Consider the following 18185-nt stretch of genomic DNA (forward strand, 5'->3'; position numbering starts at 1 on the left):
TAATATTAAGGTCAAGTGACTTTAGTGACCTTAACTTGACCTTGAACATAACAACTGGTATAAATTTAGAACCAGAGTTGATCGAGACATGAGATTTTTAGATATGATTAGAGAATACAAACTAGTATGAAGGTCAAATGGCTCCTGTGACCTTGACCTCTGAACTTGCTCATAAAAAACTTGTATTTCATTAGAACCACAGGCTAAAATTATGTTAAATTCTAGGGGAAATCCTTAAAAAGGATTTCATGTCATTTCCTGTGTGTGTGTGGTTTTTTTTGTTTGTTTTTTTTTGTATATTGCTACTCTAGCAATTTTGAAAATGTATCCATATTAAATGTATATTAACGTAGTTTGCAGATTTTATTTATATGATGTAGTGAAAGATAGTTGACCAGTGGATCCATGTGTTAAACTTGTTTATTGAAACTTTGGAAGATGCCATTCTTGCACTTGCAGTATTTTTGCGAGTTCCTTTATTGTCAAATTTGCAAAGCTAAGTCCATTTAAATGTCTAAAACTGCCCTAATTTAGTTTAGAAATTCCTTATTTTAGCTGTAAAATTTCTTAATTTTAGCCCTAGAATTAGCCCTATGTGCTGAACAACCTGGAACCAGAACTGATAGAGACATTGAATCTTCTGAAATGATAAAAGGATGTTGTGACCTACAAACAAGTGTCAAGGTCAAATGACTCCAGTGACCTTGACCTCTTACTTTAAAAATAGAAACTGATATAACTTCAGAACCAAGTCTGATGAGAGGATGATGGGACCTACAAACTAGTATCAAAGTTGAGTGACTCCAGTGACCTTTTTCCTTGATCTTGATCATAAAAACTTGTATAACTTTAGAACCATGACTGATAGAGACATGGGATCTTCAGAAATGATGAGAGGATGTTGGAACCTACAAACTAGGATCAAGGTTAAGTGATGCCAGTTTTACTGAAGGAAAGAAAGGGAATTTTAATATAAGTCCACTTTAATACAGCCAGTACTTAGTTTGGGAGACTTTCTAATCGGCAGGTTAATATCGTATCTTGTTGTGGTTGTTTTTATAATTACAGCAATCAAACCCAAATTTACTATGTGGCATTTAGGATATAATACATTTTTTTTTAATTCAATTGAAAAATTATGAGTTCTGAATGAGACTATTTCATCCCTGATAAAAACTACATATGTCAACTGTATGAACAATGAAACATCAAACTAATTCGATTCTGGTAAACATGATGACTTGGTACCAATGTTTTAGGTCACAGCTCAAGGTCAAACAATAACAAATGTACATTCTCTTGAATTACATCAATCAGTGTTGGTAGGGGACATGTATTGCTTATGCAATACTCTCAGAATGCTTGTTGTACAGAATTCCATTAGAAGCCAATGTAATGGAATGAGCACAGGGGTGATACATTCATTAGTGATGGGCAATTGAAAAAAAATTGATAATTGGATTAATCTGATGCACCTCTTCGATTGATTAATCGAAAAATAATCGAATTTCATTCATTTCAAATTTATGGCATAAATATATTAACTTTATTCTTAATCGAAATATTATCTTAATTAGAATGAAATTATTAGAAATTAGAAGTTAATAATCCCATACTTTTGATTTTGATTTCCCGGGATATATCTCTCAACTTTTGTTGTTGTTCATATGGGATGCGGGTTAGAATAGAGTCTCAGTACCCCTTGCTTTTTTGTAAGAGGCAAAATCCGAGGCAGGTGTGGCACGATAAAGATCCCTCCCTGCTCAAAGGCTGTAATCGCTAAGCACAGGCCTAAATTTTGCAGCCCTTCACCGGCAATGATGACGTCTCCATATGAGTGAAAGATTCTCGAGAAGGACTTTAAATAATATTCAATCTTATCGGATGACCGCTTCGTCAGCTATTTTTGTTTTTAGTTAACTCGTGGCAGGAATATTTGTATTATTTTAAAAAATACCGATGTTGATGATTTTTGATTTCCAAAATCATGATCAATAATTCATATTGTTTCAGTTATAGCGACTGACAATCAAAAGTCGGCAATAATCGGTATATCACTAGTGTTCATGCTTTCTTGTCCTTGATATGGTTCTCACCACAGTATTAATCGGAGCGGATCCTCTGTTATCTGGATAACGTACTGGTACCCAATCCATGGAGTAGCATAATCCAATCAAGAAGAGACAAGGGAACGTTCTACGGTCTTGCGAACATGTTCCCTAATAAGATGGCCTGTGCAACCAATGTTTTGCAGTTGGTAAACACATTGTCTTAAACTTGCACTAACCTGATCTTCCATACTTAGTGACTTGTCAAAATATACGCCATGATTTTTGACACTAGATGATACTCTGATTATTCGACCATCAAAAGTATTGCTATGATCTGAAAAGTTTTTTTGGCGTGAAGTTCCTATTTTTCCTGATTTAATTGAAGCTTGTTTGCTCTCATCCATGTACTGATGTCTTGCAAGAACTTCTCCAGTTCCATGAAACTGCAGTCTGATAACCATATACACTTGAGTATCATCCACATATGTATGGAAAGATATCTCATGTCTTCGACAGAGCTCGCAGACGGGATTTGATAACATGCAATAAAGTATGGGTCCAAGCATACATACTTGAGGGACTCCACACTTCAGATGGAAATTGGACAGCACAGATGATTTTACCATTATTCGTTGATATCTGCCACTGATATAGAATTCTATCCAATGAAGCGTATCACCACAAATTTTAGGCAATTGACCAGAATAGAATGGTCAATCATGTCAAAGGCCACTGATAAATACAACATTAAAAGAAATGCACAGGAGTTAATATTGAGTGCTGAAATAAAACAAGAGAGCTGTCCCATTGGAATGATGGATGCAGTATGCAGATTAGAAACTATCTTCAAGTTAGTGATTGTTGGTTACAAGATGCAGTGATTAACTATCTGGGTGATTGTTGGTTACAAGATCGAAGATGTTGTTCCATCCTAAAACTGACCACCTTCATAATCTTTGAAATAAAAAGGGAGGTAGGAAACTAGGCAATAGTTCTTAAATAGCTCTGCGTTGCACCCTTGTTTCTTTAGCAGTGGACAAACAACAACTGCCTTGAATGATGATGGAACTGATGATGCCTCCAGGTATTTGTTAATGCATGGGATAACGCCATCAATGCCTTAAGGATGGTCGCGGGAATGGGATCCAGTTCACACGACTTTGGCACCAAGTTCATGATGAGCTTACAAACTTTGGTCTCGGCATGTTTCTGAAAGCCAGGTCTGCATCATTGTGATGACTTTGAAAAATGGGACTATGTTTATTTTCCAGAAGTTTATTTTTGATCTTATGAGTTGTTTCTGGTTGCTTTTGGTCTCATTTTCTTGGAATAATATTGCTTTTTTTTGCCAACAGTAGCACTGTGGATGATTGAATTGACAGAGATCTAAAAAATAGTTTATGAACAGTCAGTCTTGTAAGACGCATATAATACATTGCTCGGCACAACAGTTTTCTTACTTAGCCTTTCTTGGGGGTGTGTTTGTCCAAGACAGTGTGTAGCTCACTATTGAATTGTGGCTGCTAAGTAAGTCCTTTATTGATCTGTTGAGATCAGGAGGTGATTCTACCGATTTTAGATCACCTATAAATTCTTTAAAGGTTTGGATATTTACAGTTGAGCTGTCACAGCAAAATGATCACTAGCAACACTGTCATCACATAGGAGAGGGTCAGAAGGTCCACTTTAAAGAAATCTGTCACTGTTATTCCTCATGATGACTAGATCTAAGGTGTGACCTTGGATATAGGTGGCTCCAGTATTAATCATTACTAATAATCTTAACTTTCTTACAAATGGTGTAAAGATTGTGAAATTTACACTATTGAATATTTACGTTTCCAATATCGGTACCATTTCAAATGATTTCCTCATTAATGCGAACGTTGGTACGACTATCTTAATGCAGGGATTTATCAGTGCCTTCTCAGGGGCCGATATTCGGCTCCATTCCCAATCGAAAATGGGTTCAAATTTTCCCAATTTGCGGGTAAAAATTCTCAAAAATAGAATTTTGAAAAAAAGAGGTTTTTATATTGCAAATCGTGCATTCTGTTTCGAAGTACGAACTATCTAGATTTAGTACTGAAATTCGATATGTCTCGGTCAGTTACCTCTTTATTCAGATATCACCGAGGTGTACTGAATGAATCTAGAAGCATGTCGCACAACAGGAAGTATACACTAAAAGGTTAGGAAAAGATGATGGGAAAGCTTGTAGAAAAATTGATACGTTCTTTAAAGTAACAGAGCCTGCTATCCCAGATGTCAGTACTTCTGAAATACCCCAGTCCTCAGGTCAGGCAGGTGACGATCGCTATCAGGAGCATGAGGCTGGGATGTGTTAATCAGCATTCAATCATCTTCTACCTTGACTGAGAAACATTCACCAGAAATAGAATACATGCACGATGCCAGCGCTTGTCCAAGTGACACATCGACCAATTCCGAATCCAGTTCCAATGAATCGCCAATGCTGAGTACAAGTACTACTACTTTGATGGTTCCAGATCAGAGAACATTTCCATCTAACAGGTACGAACGTCTTTTCCCTTGGCTTTAATGCAGTATGGCAAAAAATGGCTATGTTTGCAAATATTGTGAACTTTTTAGTTCTGGAAATGGGACATGGAAATGACAAAAGGCGTTACTTTTAATTTGAAAATAAATTTATTTTTCAATATTGTAGGCATGACTGCAAAGAGCCACAGGCTCTTCTGAGAAAATTTATGATAGATGGTGCAGGGGATGTATGCCAATGCTCGTAGCTGTGGTCGTGTTGGTGATGGCTACAGTGAGGAGTTTGCTGTGAAGGTCGGAGTCCATCAGGGGTCAGTACTCAGCCCTCTGCTTTTCATCATTGTACTCGAGGCTCTTTCACACGAATTTTGCACTGGTGTTCCCAGGAGGGATCTGTATGCAGATGACCTGGTTATCATTACTGACTCATTGGATGAATGTGTCAAGAGGCTCCTGACTTGGAAAGAAGCTATGGAAAGGAAAGGACTGAAAGTGAATGCGGGCAAAACCAAGATCATGATCTGCGGTACGGGTCTTGACCTACTTCAGGACTCTGGCAGCTTCCCATGTGCTGTCTGTCGTACAGGTGTAGGCAGCACTAGCTTTTTCTGCAATGGCTGCAAGCACTGGGTGCACAAGAAATGCAGTTGGCTCATGCGCCTGTCTGTGGACCCTGACTTTAGATGTTCAAGATGCAGGGGAATAGCTCGCCCTCTTGAAGCAGGCCGCAGAGTGATATCCAAGTTGGTTTGGACAAGTTGGAGGTTGTAGGCTCCTTCTGCTACCTCGGAGACATGCTTTCCGCAACTGGTGGCTGTGACCTTGCAACCACTACGCCTGTGAAGACCGCTTGGAAGAAGTTTAGGGAGCTGCTACCAGTCCTGACATCATGCCACCTGTCATATAAGACCCGTGGTCGAGTGTATAACACCTGCGTACGGAGCGCTATGCTCCATGCCAGTGAGACCTGGGCACTGACCAAGCCAAATCTTCATCGCCTACTACGCAATGACAGGGCCATGATAAGAGAGATCTGTAACATCAAGCCTGAAGATATGGCCACTGTAGGTTCAACTGAATTGCTGGGGCGGCTTGGCATTGATGACCTCGACCTCATCTTAAGGGAAAGGAGACTCCGCTGGTATGGCCACGTTGTCAGATCCAGCAGTGCAGTCAAGTGCACTCTAAACATACAAGTTCCTGGGAGATGTAGAGTTGGTCGGCCAATGCTATCATGGAGAGAGCTGATGGAGAAAGATCGTAGAGAATGGAAGCTCTCTACTGCCGACCCTCAAGACCGGAAAAAATGGAGATCTTAGGTTAGATCTGCCATGCGTGCAGCTAGTCAGATACCTGGAAGGGGGCCCACTAGTGTGGACATTACCCGTAATTCTGCACGGAAATTAAAAGGAACCGACGACAACAACATGGAAACTTCCAAACTTGTTTCCTAAACATTTCCAAACTCTTGGAACTTCTTTGCATTGTTCCTGTCTCTACCGCCTCGGTAGAGAGAGGCTTTTCCTAATGAATATAATTTGCACTCCATTAAGAAATAGACTTGCATATGTGTCTTTGGACAATGTTATCAGAATTTGCTCTGAAAGTCCCAAAGAATTTTCTGATACAGACCTTGAAGAACTTGTTGACTTTAGGGACAGAAAGAATAGACTTATTGTACTATGAAGTCTAACCATGTAAACACTGTGTTGTGTTTCTGTAAAAATTAACGGTCATGTTGGAATTTAATCTGAAATATATATGAAAAGAAGTAGATATATCATTCTGTTATTTTTCCTGATTTCCGCAAATTGCCGGTTAAATTTTCCCAATTTTGAAAAAAAATGGCATTTCCCAAAATAGGCTGATAAATCCCTGTAATGTATTGGAATTCTCTGATAGAATGTAAATATAAGCAATGAATTTCGTTTTTTAAAATACATGAGAGTATTATATGAACAGCAAAGCTTCACACCAGCATACTTTTCATGCAGCACTAATGTGCTTCATGAAGTATGCAGGCGTAAAGCGTTGCAGTTAATACTGTCATGCATATTTCAAAAATGAGATTTCTTGCTTGAATATATATTATCATAACCTTGAAAAAGAACTGAATCATCCTCATGTGTACATGAATGCTTATGCCTTGCAATTCATTGTGAGAGGGGATATAGTAACGAGTCTGTGTGTGAGTGAATATGTGTGCGAGTGTTTGTATAACACTGAGCTTGTAGCCACATTTTTATGCCCCCAGAATTTAAGATTTGGGGGCATCTAGTTTTTGGCCTGTCAACCTGTGGCAGAAAACTTTAACCTTGGTCACATCTTTTATTCCATACGAGGTAGACTTTTCATATTTGGTATGTGCATTCCTTGTGGCAAAACTTTTGCATTGGTACCAAAATCTTTAACCTTCTGACATTTTCATTAACCTTTGACCTACTTTTAGAAAATTATTTTCTAATATAAGCCATATCTTTTAAATCGTAAAGCACTGCTTTCCTTTGATACTTCATATGTAGCTTTGTTATCAAGAGAAGAAAGAAATACTGATTTTGGGATCTAAAGGTCCAAGTCATTGTGGGGCTTCACAGAAAAAGCTTATAGACACTCATTGCGAGGGGATATATCCACCTGATGGAGCAGGGTTTTTTTTGTGTATACATTTGCTTGAATGATACCCAAATAGCTGTAATTACTTTATAAATGATTCTAATAGAATGAAATTTATACTTTAGGTATGTGATATGAATTCCTATTGCATGGAATGAAAGAATGCTGGATCACACTTGTATGCACAGGTGCTTATTATTTTTTTGTCATCAAAAAATGTAGGATTGGTCTATATTATTTTTAGTTTTCAAGGAACCATTTTGAAATTTATGTTGTAGGTTATAATATGTTTAAAACTTTTGATGAAAATCACAAACAAGCATGTGTACTAAATTTTGATTGGTTACTTCTTTTTTTTTAAAATTATGATTAAAAATGCTGAAGTACATGTGCATGAATGTGTATGCATGCATTTTTCTAACTTTCTACTTTTGGAGTCACTTTAATATCTCCATTTTTCATGGGAAAAAAAAATCTTTTTATCATTTGTAAGTGTATCTTGAGACTCCTTAACTGTTACCTATAGTCAAAAACACTTTCCAGCAAGTGGATATCCATCAGCTAAATATTGATTGGAGTAAAGAATTGGTCTAAGAAACTAGAAACTCATTACTAGTAATGAGTATAGGTCTTCCTTACACTACTTCCGGTACACAGCTTCCTGCTTGTATGAGAACCATGCATTCATATATATCTGAGAAAGTGCCTTGACAAAAAACAATGATTGAAATTTAAAAGGAAAACTAAAATCTCTAATAACTGGTGTGGATGAGCACTTTCAGTGATGTTTTACTCTTAAATCTCATTGTCTCGTTTTTGACTATAAGCCCTGAAAGTTTCAAATCTCTATCTAAAAGCATTCTACACAAAAAAAGTGGTGCAGACCTGCCTACCAGAAGTGAACTTTTCGTCATACCTCCCATATAGTGACAAGCCAAATAGTGTTTTTCATGTCTAAAAATGGGATTAAATGTTTCATAGATGAGAAATTCTAGCTCTTATTAGATAATACGACTTCCCGTGATGACCAGAAGTAACGGACGGAAATGACAGACATATATCAGTAGTCAGAGACTATAGTCTATCATCCGTACAAGTTTCATAATTGAATCTCAAATAGTGTCTGAGAAATAGCAAGATCAATAAAATACATAATTTCAAGTCACCATCTCCCACGCATGCACACACAAACAAACATGTAGAAACCAATCTTAAACTTCAGTTTTGTATATTCTACACATATTCATAGCAAATATATAAATCATACGAAAACCCCCCAAAAAATTTGAAATTTCAACTCATTTTTCATAAATTCCAGTGATGACTGGAAGTAATATTTAGACTTCCCCCCCCCCCCCCCCCCCCCCATAACTCACAGTGACTCTCTACTATCTATATCCCCAGAAAGTTTTACGTCTCTATCTGAAGAGGTTCTTGACAAAAAGATGTAGACCAAAGAAGCAAAAAGTGGTGGGTTACTACCAACCAAAAGTGAATTTTGGAAATCAAAACTGAGGAAAATCTAGATATTAATACTAAGCTTTACATATCTAAAAATCATATGAAACACTTGAAACATAAGCAAGATTTAAGAGGACACAAAAGACAAGATTTTAAAGTTTTTTTTATTAAGAAATCAGAAGTTGACATTTTGACTTCAGGTAAGCTAGTCCAACATTTTCTGAAACTACAAAAGAAGTCAAATTATACCATGCAAGTTTTGTTTCAAAAGCATAAATTTGAAATTTCATGTTTCTTTCTTCACTTCCGTTGATGACCAAAACTGACGGCTGACTTTCCTTATCCCATTGGGCTCGTCTACTTTTCAAGGTCTATTACTCATATAAGTTTGGTGTCATAATCTTTTTAGTTCTTCTGAGCCGAAGACTCAAAGAACTAATCATATGGCCATATGTCTGGCGTGCGGTGTGCGTCAACTTTTTTGAAAAAGGGCTATATCTCAAGAACCCCTTGGCCAATTTTTTTCAAATTTGTCACAGGGTATCCTTGGCCCAATGGCTTTCATTTGTACTAAAACTAGGGTTGTGACCCTTTAACAAGGGGAGATAATTAGGAAAATTCAAACAAAAGTAGTGGTTGCTAAAAAATCTTCTCAAGAACCAATGGGCAAATTATCACCAAACTTATGCATAAGGATGAAGATAGGTTGTAGATAAAAAATTGTTCAAGGCATCATCCTGGGGCAAAGGGTGTGGTCTCAAGGTCACTTCAAAGTTGACCTTAAATGTTGTTTTGTGAAAACTTTGATATTTTGCTTAGTATAAGGACTAGAATCATCAAATTTTGTCAGTTGATGCATCTTAGGACCTAATATCATGTTGTCTCAAAAGTAGGTCATGGTGACCTACTTTTTGAATTTCGCAGGTAATTATTATTAAATGGATTTTGATGCATATCTTGGACACTTTTGAACCTATGATCATCAAAAGCTGTCACTTGATGGATCATGGGACCTTGAACTGCGTCATGTGAAAAGTAATTCACCATGACCTACTTTCTGAATTTTATGGCTAATCATTTATGAATACATTTTAGGTTGTTATTTCAGATACCGAGAGGTTTAGAATCATCAAACCTTGTAAGTTGTTGCATGTAGAGGCCTCAAAACATATTTATTAAAAAAAGTAGGTCACAGTGACCTACTTTTTGAATTTTGCAGACATTCAAATTTCACATTTTCAATTTTAGATGCATATTTTAGACACTATGAAAGCTAGGATCATCAAACTTTGTCAATTGATGCATCTTGAGTCTTCAAAGTTTGTTGATCAAAAAGTAGGTCACCATGACCTACTTTTGGAATTTGACGGCTATATTTTAATATTTCAGATACTATTTGACTTACAATTATCAAACTTTGTCAGTTGATGCTTGTTGAGTCTTCAGAGTGTGTTTACCAAAAAGTAGGTCACCGTGACCTGTTATTGGATTTTGATGGCTGTATTTGAATATTTCAGATACTATTTGACTTACAATCATCAAACTTTGTCAGTTGATGGGTCTTGAGTCTTCAGAGTGTGTCTACCAAAAAGTAGGTCACTGACTTACTTTTGGAATTTGACATTTATATCTGAATATTTCAGATACTATTTGACTTCAGTTATCAAACTTTGTCATTTGATGCATCTTGAGTCTTTGGAGTGTGTCGACCAAAAAGTAGGTCACTGTGGCCTTCTTTTGGAATTTGACGGCTATATTTGAATACTGTTTGACTTGTCAGTTGATGCATCTTGAGTCTTCAGTGTGTCGACCAAAATTAGGTCACCGTGACCTACTTTTGGACAGTTACATTTAAATTTTCAGGTACTATTTGACTTAACATCATCAAACTTTGTTAATTGATGAATCTTGGTTAATGAGAATTTTTGCCTGTTCTACAATGTATCAGAAGAGCAATTCTAGGCCCTTGGGCCTCTTGTACTGTTTCTGAGATATCATGTGGACAAAATCTCTTTTACAAAAACAGAAATCGGACATATCTCAAGAACAGAAGTTAATTTTAGCAAAAAGGAAGTGTTGTGGGGTACAACAATTCTCTTTCATCCCTGAAAATTACAAGAAAATCCATCAAGCAATCTCAGAGAAATGGTGTCAACAAAATCTGAATATTGTCAATTTTTCAACCACTTCCTGTGTAGAGTGGAAGTGACGGACAAACATATAGACAAAATGTGTAGCATGTATTATCCCTAATTTATTATCCCTGCAGTTTGAAGTGTCTGTTTTTACTCGTTCCGGAGAAAATGAGAAAACAAAATCTAAATTTGTCCACACCATATCTCCCGACAAGAAGTGAATTTTACAAAAACGTTTCACGTTACTCTAGACATCTATAGCGTTTACAACATATGTTAAATTCAAGTCAAACACTTGATTCATAAGCGAAATTTATGGCACTTAAAAAAGAGAAAATGAAAAGGTTTTTTTTAAATAACCAGAAGTTGATCATGGTTCAACTTTCGGTGGTGTTAACTGTTTTTGAAACTTCAAGAGACCAAATAAAGTGGTATAGGTATTGATTCAAAAGAAAAAGTTTAAAAATTTTGATTTCTTCCATCATTTCCAGATGACCAAAAGTGACGGTGGATGTACTTTATGCTTGCCTGTTTTTGTATCAACTAAAATCTGGGGATTTAACTGTGTATCAGAATCTTGCATATAACAATTCCTTTTGTGCCTTAATTACGAACTATGAAAGTAATGACTCAGACTTATGGTGATGTCACAATAAATTGTTTACCCTGACATAAATTATATGGAAAATGCACTAGGCTGCCAAAGGGGGTTAACATATGATGGAGAGATATGATGTTTGAGGGAGATTTTGAAGTCTTATCTTCCCTTGCACGTGACTGTCTAGACCAATCAGATTACGCGTTGCATAGAATTCTCATACTGAGATATCATAAAAAGTAATGCTATAACTGATATTGTCTTTTTGAAGAATTTTATTTAAGTTCCATTTCTACAAACTTTCGATTCAGAGATGCATATTGCTAGGGACATGTCCAGTTTTGTAATCTCCATTGCATCGCTTTTAGCATTTTCTTGAATTTTAATAGGACACACTTAATCAATAATCACCAAACCTTTTGTGAAAGTGTCTTCACTGTGGGACGGGTTTAAAATAGTCCTCAGTACCCCTTGCTTGTCGTAAGAGGCGAATAAATGGGGCGGTCCTTCGGATAAGACCGCAAAAACTGAGACCCGTGTCACAGCAGGTGTGGCACGATAAAGATCCCTCCCTGCTCAATGGCCACAAGCGCTGAGCATAGGCTTAATTTTTGCAACCCTTCACTGGCAATGGTAACGTCTTCACGTGAGTGAAATATTTTCAATATATAATCAATCAATCGTACGCTGTCGATGTTCTCTTAAATAGTGGCATCGTATAGCGCTTCAAAAGTTCCATAGGATTCCAGTTGGATTGCAGAATAAGGATAAACTTCCAATCCAGTGTTATGAAGTATCGTACTGTTATTAAGATAAACATCATGAATAACTTAAAACACTGTATTACACTGTTAGGAAATTTCTTGAGAGCCCGCGCTTCTGTCATTTGTCAGTCACATACATCAAGGTCATTTTTACGCTTGTTGTAAAAAGTCGAAAATATTTTACGGATATTTTTGGACACACGGGCGGAAATTATTTTTTGATAATTTTATAATTTGGATTTATTTCAAATAGGAGCGGCGAATCCGACAAACTATATTACAAATTGGCATGGCCTTATATTATATTGACACCAACAGACAAATTAAGTTTAATTGAATAAATTTCAAGTGCAAAAAGGTCACGTTCAGAACACTGTAGCTCATTAACAAGCATTGCGACCTCATTTTTTCTTTTTGATTTCCTAATTCTCCTTCAACGTAGAAATCAAAAATATACTTCCCAAAAAATTGACATTACTCCAAATGTCAGGTACAAACCTCTTTAAAGCAGATATTATTTTTAAAGAAAATTAGATGTTTATTATTATTTTTATCAAGGGTAGATAATTCTTCCAAAAAAGTTTCAAATGCAAAAACACCGGCTTCTAATCATTTATGAGTCAATTTCATCTTTGTTTAACAATCAACATTTATGTTGGTTTAAATTGTCCCAGATTGTTTAATCTCCCTTCAATATACATTTAATACCTCAATTTATACTGTTAGTATATACATTATCAGTGGCTATAATAAATGAATGATTCAGTTGTGAATTGAAACAAAAAGCCACCACTTGGTTAATGAGGGAGGTTTGTGGAATATCTGTAATGTTCCCCATGGCAATTAGAACTAGTTTTTGTGTGTGTGAGAGTTTTTTTGGTTTTTTTTGTTGCTGTTAATCATTCTTTTTTTCGTACCTATGTACAAAAATTATATCTGTTTTAAAGAAAATCATTTGCTTGTCTTGAGAGTTGAGTTTACTGTAAGAACAGTTGAGTGTCTCAATGAACCTTCATTTTACATTATTAATAAAGACTACTGAATTGCTCAAATGCACATTTCATCCCATTAGTCAGAAGAACAGAATGCTATTTAATGAAGGCTTCTATGAGTTAATTCTTTTTTTCTTTTTTAGTAAATATTTGGTTTTGAAAATCACAACTTAATTTATGAAGATCCTAATGACAGTAAACATTTGTCTCTTTGCACAGAATAATGTGTTACCTATTCTGGATATTGGAAACTATTAGCTCAGTGTCACTTGAATAGTTAATGAACGTGAATTTACCAGATTATACAGCATTTATCTGCACGCCAGCTCTTGAATTGTCTTAACCTTATTTCAGAAAATTGAACATAGGTCATTTAATAGAAGGCAAGTTGTACTGAAAATATTGATTTTCTGGTGAGCTGTCCTGCCCATAGATTCTATCCAGGTTTTCTTGTGTAGTAAATCAGATCTATGATGTGGATTGCATATACATTGTTTTTTCTGGTGATGTTGAATTCCGGGATGCTACTTGGCCCTAGAAGTGGTGAACAGCAAGTTTATTTGGCATGGGAAATTAATGATGATATAAACCAGACTAACAGTAAGTCATTTCAACTTGTATGTCCTTTTATAAAATTTATATTGAAAACAAAAACAGTTAAAGAATTTTGAGAAGAGCTAGGTGTATATTATGTAAATTAATCCATGAGTATTAAAACTTTTGTTTGAAAAATTTTTTAGTACAAAAATTTCTTTCATTATCAGTCATTTATTTATTGTATGCCCAGAATTTTGTTGAGCAGTTTTTAGTTCATTATATATCTGATACATTAGAGTTGTGTCGCCTGCATTATGAATTTGCTGTAGATAATGCAGTGTTCCTGTCATAAAGCCAGAAGGAATTGCAACTTTGTTAAGCATTTATAGATGTTGTGCTCTTTAAACATAATAACAATAAAATGCATGAAATACAATTAATGTAATCGGCTTGCTTTCTTATGATAGCTTGCTTATAATCATTTTAAAATTTATCAAACTTTTTTATTACAATAAGCATTATTGACAGAGAGGACACTTGAGTTGATCGGACCAAGACATTCACTTCAATATAATGTTCATTTATTTTGGCCTCATTACCCCTCATTCAGGTAATTTCTCTCTGCAATATGTATACAATTTTAGCGATCTGCTGGTGTCAACTCAGGTCCCTATGCATTAAAAGCTGATGGTGTCAGTGCAAGTGTTCTTAAAGGAATACAACTACTGATGGTAATTAGATTGAAAACGTAACATATTTGTGATTGAATATATATGTATATGTAATCTCATTGAATTGGAGTGGATCTGAAGCAATAAACCCATCAAATTAGCAGAAAATGTTGATTAATGAATTATTTTCTTCCTGACAGTAATTAATTCTTCTTCATAATCTCCAATGTGCATTGACCCTGAAGGTCACCAGTCCAGAAATGTGGAAGAGAGACACTGCTGCAAGTGTCAGATTTATAAACAATTTATCCAATATATATGCCAATTTTACAGAAAATTCGTTATCAAAATTTTCATTTGAGTGGCACATTTGCATAATCTTAATTTCTTACACTTATAATGAAACGTGTAGCTACTCGCGTCAGTTTCCATCTTCATATGACCTTGGTCTCAGCAACCTGATTGTGTCAGCAATTGTCATTCCTGTGTCCGAGTATACAACAATTGCATCCGATGATTTATACGAAATGCCCATTGCAAGTATGGTCATAAGCAATATTCCCTTGTTTATACACAACCACCAGACAGTCAGAGTTTAACATTTATTTACATATCCAACTGAAAACTCATATTGATTACTAACATACATGCCTACATCAGAAGAACATACAATATGTACAAAACAACAAAAAATAAAATACAGTTTGGCGTTCTGGGGGCTTCTCATTCTTATAACTCCAATACTACATAACTATATGTACTCTACTCTACTCTACACTAACTCTAGTGAACTAGCCTTGGGCTGATCCCAGCAGGTCACGTACGACCATCTGGACTAAAACCACAACTAAGCAACTGGCTGATCCCAGTGAGCTACCCCGGGTTGATCCCAACGGGTCCAAAAGGAGTGATGAAGCTCCGGGCTGATCCCAAGGAGCTACCCGCGACTGAATCTAGCGGGTTAATGAACACAAAAAACAAGCTCCGGGCTGATCCCAAGGAGCTGCCCGGGGTGATCCCAGCGGGCGAGAAAACAGACTGAAGCTCCGGGCTGATCCCAGGGAGCTGAATGAGCAAATCCCCATGCATGCAAAACTGAATGGAAATGAAGCTCCGGGCTGATCCCAGGGAGCTTACCCGGGGCTGATCCCAGCGGGTAACCAACAAACCCGAATACAAATCCAATGAAGCTCGAGCTGATCTGTGAGCTTAACCATGTATATACAGAGAAACATAGACGTGGCCGAGATTCCTGCCCGAATAACGTGTCAACCTAATATCTACAATATACCGCCTGCCAACATAATTCATATACAGGTTCTAATACAATACATGTACATATAAACAAATAATGTATGTAATAAGTAAATAATCCCTTGGGGGCAAAATTCCCCCAGGAATGAACAATCCCTTGGGGGCAAAATTCCCCCAGGAATGAACGCCATGAACAAAAGGAATGAGGAGCCCCAATAAGAGAAGAGAGCCGGGGAAGTTGATGGGGAAGGTGGGTGGGTAGCTGCTGTTACTTTCAGTCTCCTACAAGGCTATACAATGAACTTAATCAGCATCCCCCTCTAGGCATCAATGCTCCCGGCTACTCTAATCTGATTGGTCATCTAATTACACTGACCAATACCAAATCTAATTTTAGAATCGATATGATAAATAAAAACAAAGCAACATCAAATATCCTAATTAAACATAGTTAGCTAAGTACAGGAAAAGGAAACCAACGTTGTGTATAAATAATAATTTAATAAATCAAATTTCAATTTATACACAACCACCAGACAGTCAGAGTTTAACATTTATTTACATATCCAACTGAAAACTCATATTGATTACTAACATACATGCCTACATCAGAAGAACATACAATATGTACAAAACAACAAAAAATAAAATACAGTTTGGCGTTCTGGGGGCTTCTCATTCTTATAACTCCAATACTACATAACTATATGTACTCTACTCTACTCTACACTAACTCTAGTGAACTAGCCTTGGGCTGATCCCAGCAGGTCACGTACGACCATCTGGACTAAAACCACAACTAAGCAACTGGCTGATCCCAGTGAGCTACCCCGGGTTGATCCCAACGGGTCCAAAAGGAGTGATGAAGCTCCGGGCTGATCCCAAGGAGCTACCCGCGACTGAATCTAGCGGGTTAATGAACACAAAAAACAAGCTCCGGGCTGATCCCAAGGAGCTGCCCGGGGTGATCCCAGCGGGCGAGAAAACAGACTGAAGCTCCGGGCTGATCCCAGGGAGCTGAATGAGCAAATCCCCATGCATGCAAAACTGAATGGAAATGAAGCTCCGGGCTGATCCCAGGGAGCTTACCCGGGGCTGATCCCAGCGGGTAACCAACAAACCCGAATACAAATCCAATGAAGCTCGAGCTGATCTGTGAGCTTAACCATGTATATACAGAGAAACATAGACGTGGCCGAGATTCCTGCCCGAATAACGTGTCAACCTAATATCTACAATATACCGCCTGCCAACATAATTCATATACAGGTTCTAATACAATACATGTACATATAAACAAATAATGTATGTAATAAGTAAATAATCCCTTGGGGGCAAAATTCCCCCAGGAATGAACGCCAAATGAACGAAAGGAATGAGTGAAGCTGTTTATTTTGCTGAATTTTTCATCAGATCTTGGGAATTATATTAGTTATTTTGATAGGTGTTTTAAAATTGGTGCATACTGAGGTGCTTGAAAAAATACCTTCAGTTACAGTTTGTATTGCTTTAAATTAAATCTGATGGTGTCAACCCAAACTCCATTCATTTAATCCAGATGGTGTTAACTCGAGTACCTTTAATTTAAACCCAATGGTGTCAACATAAGTTGAAGATAGTTGCAGTGCATGCAATTAATTCCTAAGGTATCACATGGGAGATTTAGTATAATCTGCCCCTAAGGAGGCCCAAGATGATGTATACTGTTTAATTGTTAGGTTAACTATGTTGTGTTATAGTGGCAAACATTGTGAATCTTAGATATTTACATTTCTAATGTTTTGCCTTTCATATCTCTACAAATTGAAATGAAATTTCCCCATGAATACACTGCAGTTGTAAAAATTGTGCATATGAATACATACTTGATGAATATAGTATGACAAAAATTTATTATGTTGTTGTTGTCGGTTCCTTTTTATTTCCGAACTTATTATTGCACATATATATAGCACTTTATCTATAATCAACAAACTAAAACAAAGAGCAATAAATAGATAAAAAAGGCACAAAATAATATTAAACTGAGGTTAGGCCAATTCAACTTAATTAGTAGATTATCATCCAGGGTCACCAAAAAGTATGGGGCGGGTGGGAGGATATTATTTTTTAATTTTTATTTTTTGAGAAAAATATTAATGACAAACGAGGTTTTGTCAACAGAAGTGCATCATTTAATGCCAGATGGTCATCAATCTAAGCTGATTTCACAGACGAATTTCAGGTTATGTTTTAATTTCAAACACAGAAAGATACCAAACTTCTTCAAGATATGAAGAACATTAATCTCTTCCATTCATTTATGCCTGTAAGAAATTAAGAAAACCATATCTATTTTCTTCACGTGGCTTTTCACGTTGCTATACCAGAAATGTAAACAATAAGTGTAATACCGGAGTCGGACATGAAAATTTTCCAGAAATCGCAAGTTTTGCACACAAAAAATTCCGGGCGGGTCGATTTTTGAGGGGCAGGCAGGGATGATAATCTATCACTTAAGTTGAATTGGCCTTAGCATAGTAATTAAGAATAGGAAAACTAAAAGGTTTTACTTTTTTTTTTATTGGTTTTATTTTTGTTTCATGAAAA

General features: G+C 36.4%; 1 protein-coding gene across 1 annotated transcript in view; it reads left to right on the forward strand.

The window, feature by feature from the left end:
- The window catches only part of LOC125648935 (leukocyte tyrosine kinase receptor-like), a 247458-nt gene that overhangs the window by 121753 nt on the left and 107520 nt on the right, over nt 1–18185 (forward strand). The window lies entirely within an intron of this gene.

This window comes from Ostrea edulis, chromosome 5 (genome assembly GCF_947568905.1).
Source record: "Ostrea edulis chromosome 5, xbOstEdul1.1, whole genome shotgun sequence".
NCBI classification, from domain to species: Eukaryota; Metazoa; Mollusca; class Bivalvia; order Ostreida; family Ostreidae; genus Ostrea; species Ostrea edulis.